Source organism: Poecilia mexicana, unplaced genomic scaffold (assembly GCF_051168715.1).
Source record: "Poecilia mexicana isolate PSO_F unplaced genomic scaffold, ASM5116871v1 scaffold_5, whole genome shotgun sequence".
Lineage (NCBI taxonomy): Eukaryota > Metazoa > Chordata > Actinopteri > Cyprinodontiformes > Poeciliidae > Poecilia > Poecilia mexicana.
The window spans coordinates 30,663,997-30,672,335 of record NW_028263374.1 but is presented as its reverse complement, the minus strand read 5'-3'; positions in this window follow the sequence as shown (position 1 = coordinate 30,672,335).

The window sequence follows — 8,339 nt, the reverse complement described above, 5'->3', positions numbered from 1 at the left end:
GTATGTGTTAGCAGTGTGTGTTAGTAGTGTGTTAGCAGTGTGTGTTAGCAGAGTGTTAGCAGTGTGTGTTAGCAGAGTGTTAGCAGAATATGTTAGTAAAGTGTTAGCTGTATGTGTTAGCAGAGTGTTAGCAGAGTGTGTTAGTAAAGTGTTAGCTGTATGTGTTAGCAGAGTGTTAGCAGTGTGTGTTAGTAAAGTGTTAGCAGTGTGTGTTAGTAGAGTGTTAGCAGTGTGTGTTAGCAGTGTGTGGTAGCAGTGTATGTGTTAGCAGTGTGTGTTAGTAGAGTGTTAGCAGTGTGTGTTAGCAGAGTGTTAGCAGTGTGTGTTAGCAGAGTGTTAGCAGAATATGTTAGTAAAGTGTTAGCTGTATGTGTTAGCAGAGTGTTAGCAGAGTGTGTTAGTAAAGTGTTAGCTGTATGTGTTAGCAGAGTGTTAGCAGTGTGTGTTAGAGTGTTAGCAGTGTGTGTTAGTAGAGTGTTAGCAGTGTGTGTTAGCAGAGTGTTAGCAGTGTGTGTTAGTAGAGTGTTAGCAGTGTGTGTTAGTAGAGTGTTAGCAGTGTGTGTTAGTAGAGTGTTAGCAGTGTGTGTTAGTAGAGTGTTAGCAGTGTGTGTTAGTAGAGTGTTAGCAGTGTGTGTTAGTAGAGTGTTAGCAGTGTGTGTTAGTAGAGTGTTAGCAGTGTGTGTTAGTAGAGTGTTAGCAGTGTGTGTTAGCAGAGTGTTAGCAGTGTGTGTTAGCTGTCAGAGCAGGGAGTGATCCCAGACGGAGCTGCGCTGAGCGGCTGCAGATGCTTCGTGTCACAGAGACATTGTTAGCGTGTCGTGCCGCTGACACGGCGCTGCAGACTCACACGCTCCAGGCTCCTCGTTTTTAACTGACATCTTGTTTTTGCTCTCATTACACTGTCACAATATTAGTAATTTGTTGGGAGCTGAGACGGTGAGTGAATTCTGATGAAGTCGAGTCTTAATGAGCTGTGACTGTTAACGAGCCGGCTGCAGCAGTCCTCCCGATTCGTTCTTCATCTTTCATTTCCATCTTCCTCATCGGATCAGGAGCTGGATGTCGCTTCCAGCACATTTCCTGTTTTCTAACAACAGGAAGCTTCCTCTCCTTCCACCAGCAGCCGTCCAGAAGACAGGTGATCAGGTTTTCATCCTAAGATTGTTGGAAGTCATTTTAAATCTCCAGCTGAACAGAAACAAAACTGAAGTTATTATCTTTGGACCTAAAGAGGAGCGAACTAGAATCAATGCACAGCTTCAGTTATTACAACTGAAAACCAGCGATCAGCCCGAAACCAGGGAGTAGTGATGACCTCTGACCTGAACCTTCAGAGCCACATAAAGACAGTCACAAAGTCGGCCTTCTATCATCTGAAGAACATCTCCAGGATTAGAGGACTGATGTCTCAGCGTGATCTAGAGAAACTCATCCATGCCTTTATCTTTAGCCGCATTGATTATTGCAACAGCGTCTTCACAGGTCTGACTAATAAATCAATCCTCCAGCTGCAGCTGATCCAGAAGCTGCTGCTGCTGTTCTCACTAAAACCAGTTAGATAGAGACATAACACCAGTTTTAAAGTCCCTACACTGGCTCCCTGTAGCTCAGAGGATAGACTTTAAAATACTGTTAGTTTATAAATCACTGAACGGTTTAGCACCACAATACATTAAAGATCTGTTATTGCTGTACCAACCATCTAGACCCCTCAGATCTTCTGGTTCTGGTTCTGCTCTGCATCCAGAACCAGAACCAAACGAGGAGAAGCAGCATTCAGTTTCTATGCACCACAGATTTGGAACAAACTTCCAGAAAACTGTAAAACAGCTGAAACACTGAGAGCCTTTAAATCTCAACTTAAAACCCACGTGGTTGGAGCTGCTTATGGTTAAATTAGGGTTAGAGTGGGTTTGATGTCTTCGATGTTTTTATCTATTTATTAATTTCTTTTTATTTCTCTCACTGTTTACGTTTTAATGATGTAAAGCCCCCCAGAAAACCTCCCAGTTAAACGACTTTTAACTGAAGTCCTAAAAGGGTTTTAATGCTTTTATCTTTTTTAATCTTTTTCAAAATCTCTCTCTCTTTCCCACTGTTTATTCAATGTCACATGCTGTTTTTATTTTAATTATGTGAAGCACTTTGAAATACCTTGCTGCTGAAATGTGCTATACAAATAAAATTTGATTGATTGATTGAAAATCTGAGCCTGACTTCCTTCCCAATTCCCCCTGGAGGCCGACTGACACACACAAGCATGCATTTCTATCCTTATTAGGACTTTGCATTGTAACTGTGTTGATCCCTAACAGCTATATTTTCCCTGATCCTGACCAGAACTAGTTTATTCCAAACAGAGGCGTCCAAACTTTGTCAAATTGTTGAGTCAAAAGAAATCTCAAGAAAAAAAATTAAAAATGGTTGCCTGGTTTTATAGGAAACTGATTTCAGATCCAAAATATAAAAATGATTTTGCAGGTTTGTTGTATACAAGGTCAAAGGTTTAGCATTCCTGAACTCCAGTTGGGGGCCACAAACAAATACTTCAAGGGCCACAAATGGCCCCTAAGCCACACTTTGAACACCCCTGTCCTAATCCAAACCTTAACCAAAACCAAATTCACACCTGACCTCTGACCCTAAACAATGAGCCCACCATCGTCAGGAGGATAACAAATGTCAGAAACGGTCCTAAATAGGACACACACACACACACACACACACACACACACACACACACACACACACACACACACACACACACACACACACACACACACACACACACACACACACACACACACACACACCAGCCAGCGGTCGGTATGAAGTTACAGTATTGTTTGCTTCGTATCCTGATGAAATGTGGTTGGAGGGAAGAGGAAGGTTTAGGATAGAAAATGCAAACAGAAATGTTTATTCCTGTTCCAGTAAAGCAGGGGGGTCCAAAGTGGGTCCTGGAGGCCCGGCATCCTGCATGATTTAGTTCTCTCCCTGGTTTAGCTCACCTGGATCTAATGATGGGTCATAGAGGCCTAAGCAGAACCCTGACCTGCTGAGGAGGTTGTTACTGCAGCATGCAGGATGCCGGGCCTCCAGGACCCACTTTGGACCCCCTGCAGTAAAGGAAGTCGAGTCGCTCAGAGTCGTCTGCAGAGAGCAACACGCAGCACAGCCTCCGTCTGACTGCGGATCGGTTAATGCGTTAAAACTGGATTTTTCCTGCTGGTTCTGAAGAAAACATGTTTGTTCTGCTAAGCGGTGAACTGCAACAGGATGAGGCTTTCCTGAAGGAGCGTAATCCTGCTGCTCATTTCGTCTGGGACTTTGGGTGGCTTTTAGAGAAATGGATTTTCAGCCTAGAGCTGACCGGCAGAGATACAGAACCAGATCGGTTTGGAGAGCAGAACCGGCTCGCTGCAGAGTCTAGGAAAAAGCTGCTTTCGGTTTCCATCACAAAGTCTCTTCAGATTGTTTCGGGTTTCATGCTGAACACTGAACTTCTGCCTTCACCTGCCAGGAACAACAAACCGGTTTCCAGGTTTGGTTTCTGATCCAGTTTCAGGAAACTGACAGGAAACTGGACACATACGACCTTTGACCCTGGGCAGGCATGCGCTAAGAGCGAGGGGTGAAAACCGTGACCAGGTGGAACCAGAACCATTCCAGCTCTGCAGCACCAGAACCCTCTTCCTGTGTTTACGTCTGGTTGTCCCGCCCCCCGACCGACTGACCAATCAGCAAACAGCCAGTTCCTTAATGGAACCGGTTAAAGGTTTTCATCGCAGCGGAGCAGGGCTCTACGTTTGGATTTGAACGGTTTTTGGTATTTTTCCATCAGATGGAGCTGCTGAAGCGCCTGAGGAACGTCTGCTGGCCTGCTTTGCTGCAGCGGTTCTGGGACCAACTGAGCAGGAATCAGGCTGCAAATGTTCCTGCATCCATTCAGGTTTGACACATTTTACAAAAGAAAAAAGGTTCTGAATAAAACTCCAGGTGCCGACAAACTCAGAGAGAATCTGGAGAAACTTTTTATGGGAGGATGGATTTCCGTTTCTTCTGAGGTGAGCAGCTGAGCCGTCAGCGGTAATAACCGTCCAGATGGCCCAGTTTGTCTTTATTGGCGGTGATGAAGATAAAAACCTGGACAAGATCAGATCACTTTAATCCAGAACACTTTATCCTCTGCTGAGGAAGTCCCGCCTCCAGCTGTGCTGAATTTCCTGTGAAGACGGACGTTCAACGGAGGTGCAGAAAGTCCAAACGTTTCTGTCTGGAGCTCAGCATCGAGAGAGAAAAGCAGCAAATCCAGATCAGACGAGTCCGAACGTCGAAACGTGACGACAGGAAATGATCTCAGCTGGAATAAAAAGAACCGGGAGAAAAACTGGTCAAATTTATGTCCAAAGATGTTTGCGGCAAGGGTTATTTAATGACGGAGGTGATCAGAACGTAAGTTAGGGACCAATTCTTCAAACAGAATCTGATCCAGGTCCAAACATCAGGAGGAAAAGATTCTTCTGGTTCTGGACAAAAACGAAAGAAAACGGATCCAAACAGAGTTTGAAATGAGTCTCAGCCAGTCCTACTGATGAACTGCAGAGCAGAAGAGCTGGAGATGAACTTTGACCTCATCTCCACTGAACGGTACTGGTCGGTTCATACAGTTGGGTCAGTTCCGGTTGTACGGTCAGAGGACAGACTGGACTCCGGACCTCAGACTGGGACCAACTGGGTCCAGTGGAAACGTTTGCTTCCGTCTTCGTCCCACTGAGGGACAATAAGGAGGATTTCTGCTCTGATGTTCAGCCTCAGATGTTTCCCATTAAAAGCAACTGGTTTGCCGACTGTTTCACCCTCTGAATGAGCTGAAGGTGTAAATAGTCCCAGAGGAGCATTCAGTCGTTTCTTCTGCTTTGAGCTTCGCCGGAGCAGAGATCAGCTCCTCATTATGTCTCTGAAGGGAACCAGCTCCAGTGTGGAGAGCGATTTTAGGAAGCCAGTCATGATCTGGTGCTGAAAGGACGAGTCTTTCATCTGGAGCCCAACGAGGCGCCGAACCGCAACCCAAACAAGACTGACCGGCCGGACGGTCTACACAACAAACAACGTCTGTTATTTATTTTACTTTTATTTTAAAGTCACGTCTGTTTTCTAAAGAAGGGCTGAGCAAGAGGCACAGCGCCGTTACTGCATCAGTAAAAATAAACCATAAAATTCACCTAGTACTAAATAAAAACTCAAAGATAAAGAATAGGATTCAGTCATATTTGAAAATATCAGCAACTCCTCAGTTAAACGATTTTAGAATCAAAATGTTTTATTTTTTTATTATACAACAAAATTTAATTTCAGTAAAACCAAAACAAAAAGGAAGGAAGGCGCCTGGGCTGCTGGAGAAGAACTTTTAAATTCATTCATGAGAATAAAATACAAAAAAATCCCAGAATCAGAGAGCAACAGGAGGAAAAACTTTTCAATGAGACGAGATGCTCACAACATGCTAACAGCACCGCTAAAACGGGTCAGGAACCATTTCAGTCCAACCAGTTCCTGCTCGCGTCGCTGCAGGCTCTGTTACCATGACGCCCAGCGACGGTGGCTCAGGAAGGCCATCAACAAACAGACGGAGCTCAACGTTCAGATCTGGGCCTGAAAAACGATTCTGAACCAGCAGAACCACTCAAACCGAGTCCCAGGCCGCCTGACAGGAAGTGACGGAACAGCGGCGGTGATGACACCACATCGCACATCAAGACGTTTTCACGCCGTTTAGAACCAAACTTCTAAACGCTTGGTAAGTACCGGGGGTTTGGATATCCATCTGTAGTTTAAATCTGCTGACTGTTCCACATTTTAGGAATAATGTTAGTTATTAATTAAAGAAGAAATCAGACGGGAGCAGCTGACTGTAGGTGAAAAATATAAACAATTGTCAATGAATTTCTCAATTAACTTGTTTGCATAGACACAATTTAAAAAGATAATTTATTTAAGAAGTCAATAATAATTTCTGCAAACAAATAGTCTGCAGAAAAATCCTGAAATGTAAAAGTAATAAAAGTGAGTGAATGCGTTTATTTCAGATTCCTGTGTGAAGAGGCGGAGCGGCTCCTGAGATGTTCTCTCTGTGCTGCTGCAGTTATCAATAAATCATCTCAGCTCAGCAGCGAGTCTCTGACTGAAGCTTCACACTCTTTCAGCTTTCTGGATGTTTCTTCCTATTTTCTTTCTGCACAGCATCTCTTTGTCTCCAGCATGCAGCTCCGCTCAGACTGAACGTATTAGGATGTAATTATGTTTGAGGATGAGACGCTGAGCTGCAGCAGGACGCCGAACAAACGAGCGAGCCGCAGAGAAGAGACGGATCGGAGCTCATCAAGGAGCTGCAGGGACAGTTTTATGATGAAGCTGCAGCCTGAACACGTCTTCATCACTGCAGCCTGATTCCTCCTCCTCAGTTTGCCTCAGGTTGGATGTCTCCAACTCTGAATCATCTGTGCAGGAACTCTGAAGATCTCCAACCTTCAGCAGATTCTGTAAGCTCTGAAAGTCGCTGGTTGGTTCAGGAAATCCTGAAGATTCATCCAGATTTGGAGAATTTAGAGTTCAGAGACAAAAGTTTGAGAACTTTTAATCCAAGGATGGAATCCCAGCAGTCCAGTTCAGTCCGCTTCAACCCGACTCCGGTCCAGTTTGTCTTGAAAGTCCGGTTCGGTTGGGGAGGTATGAATGCTAATTGACCTCTGACCTCTGGTCCTCCAAACCTCAGTCTGGGTTCGGTTGAAGTGAACTGTGGTTGGTCTGAATGTGAACGCCAAGTGGACCAGAGACCGCTCCAAAAGCAGGAAGTGAACTAGAGCGCAGGGCATTCTGGGTAAATCCAACCAAAGCTAACGTGCTAGCCTAGCGCTAGCAGCAGAAATGGCTCCTGGTCTTTAGCCTAAAGAGAAATCCTCCAACCGCTAAAATCCTCCATCTTGTTTCCATCTGGTGAAGAAGGAAGTTGCTCTCAGAGTCTTCAGAGGTTTTTGTGTCGTTTCCTTCAGTGGTTCTTGGTGCAGCGCCCCCACAGGCCAGGAGGGGAACAGGTTGGTTTGACTCAGAGCCACAGCAGCTGGAGGTGGAGCAGATGATCTGGGTCCAGTAGAACCGGGTCCATCAGGAGGGAAACATCCTTCATTCCCTGCAGCTCCTCATCAACAGAGGCAGATCTGCCTAGCATTTGTAAACTCCTCCCAGAGATCAATTCAACATTTTCATTACTGACAGATTTTCCAGATCAAACCTCCAGCAGCTGCAGGATAAACCTCCTTAACGGGTTTCCTGCTAACAGAATCTGGCATTATCTGCGATATTCACAGTCAGAGTCCCGTCTTCACGCTGATTCCCCTCCTACCAGGAAACAGGAAACGGGCCGAAGGCTCCGGCGGCACAAACTTTCCTCGTGTCATTCCCATGCCGGCGTTCCCAACCGCCTGGAAGCATCAATGCATCCCAAATAGCGCAGCTCACATCACTACCAACGCAACGACGAGATTCACCTCAATCCACGTCGCCATGGCAACAGCCGCAGAGTCAAGCTCATTCCTGCACACAGGAGGATGCTTTTAAAGGCTCGTCTGCACGGAGCGAGGAAGAGGAGGAGGAAGACGGGTCAGCTGGACGGCTGAAACCATCAGGATCATTAAACCCAAACAGGCTGAACTGCAGTGAAAATCTGCTGATCTGCTCTGAGGACAGACGGAAACCCGCTTCCTCCACAGCTCAGACTTCTGCCATTGTCTGGCTCCTTTGTGTTTTTGGATGAATCTGGATCATTTTATCATTCATGGATGCTGGCTGAGTTCAACATGGCCGCTCCGCCTGCTTCACACCAGGAACTGGTCCAGTCAGTCAGACAGTCAGTAAACGGCACGATTCAGCACCGGGCTGAAAACCCAGCCTGACGTTTCGGTTAGATTTTGGTTTTAAACCCCAGAAAACGAAGCTTCCTGCTCACTGATCCATATTTATTTGGTGCTTTATTGAGACTCCATCCATAGTTTGAGCTGGGACTGGTTCCAGGTCGGACCGGGCCGTCTGACCCGGATTAATCGGAACCATGACGATCCCCTGATGCTCCCGCCCTGTTTACCTGCCGTTCAGGTGTGCTGGCCAAGCCTCCTCAGCTAAATAAAACCCGTTTCGAGCCGCTGATGTCAGGTCACTTCTAAAACACTTATAGGTTTTAAAACTCATCTTTTAATTTTTTTTTTATTTTTAGGTTTTTTGAATAAAATAAAAAATATTTTGCAAAGAGGATTTCTGATTTCTTTTTTTAAATAGAAAGTTGA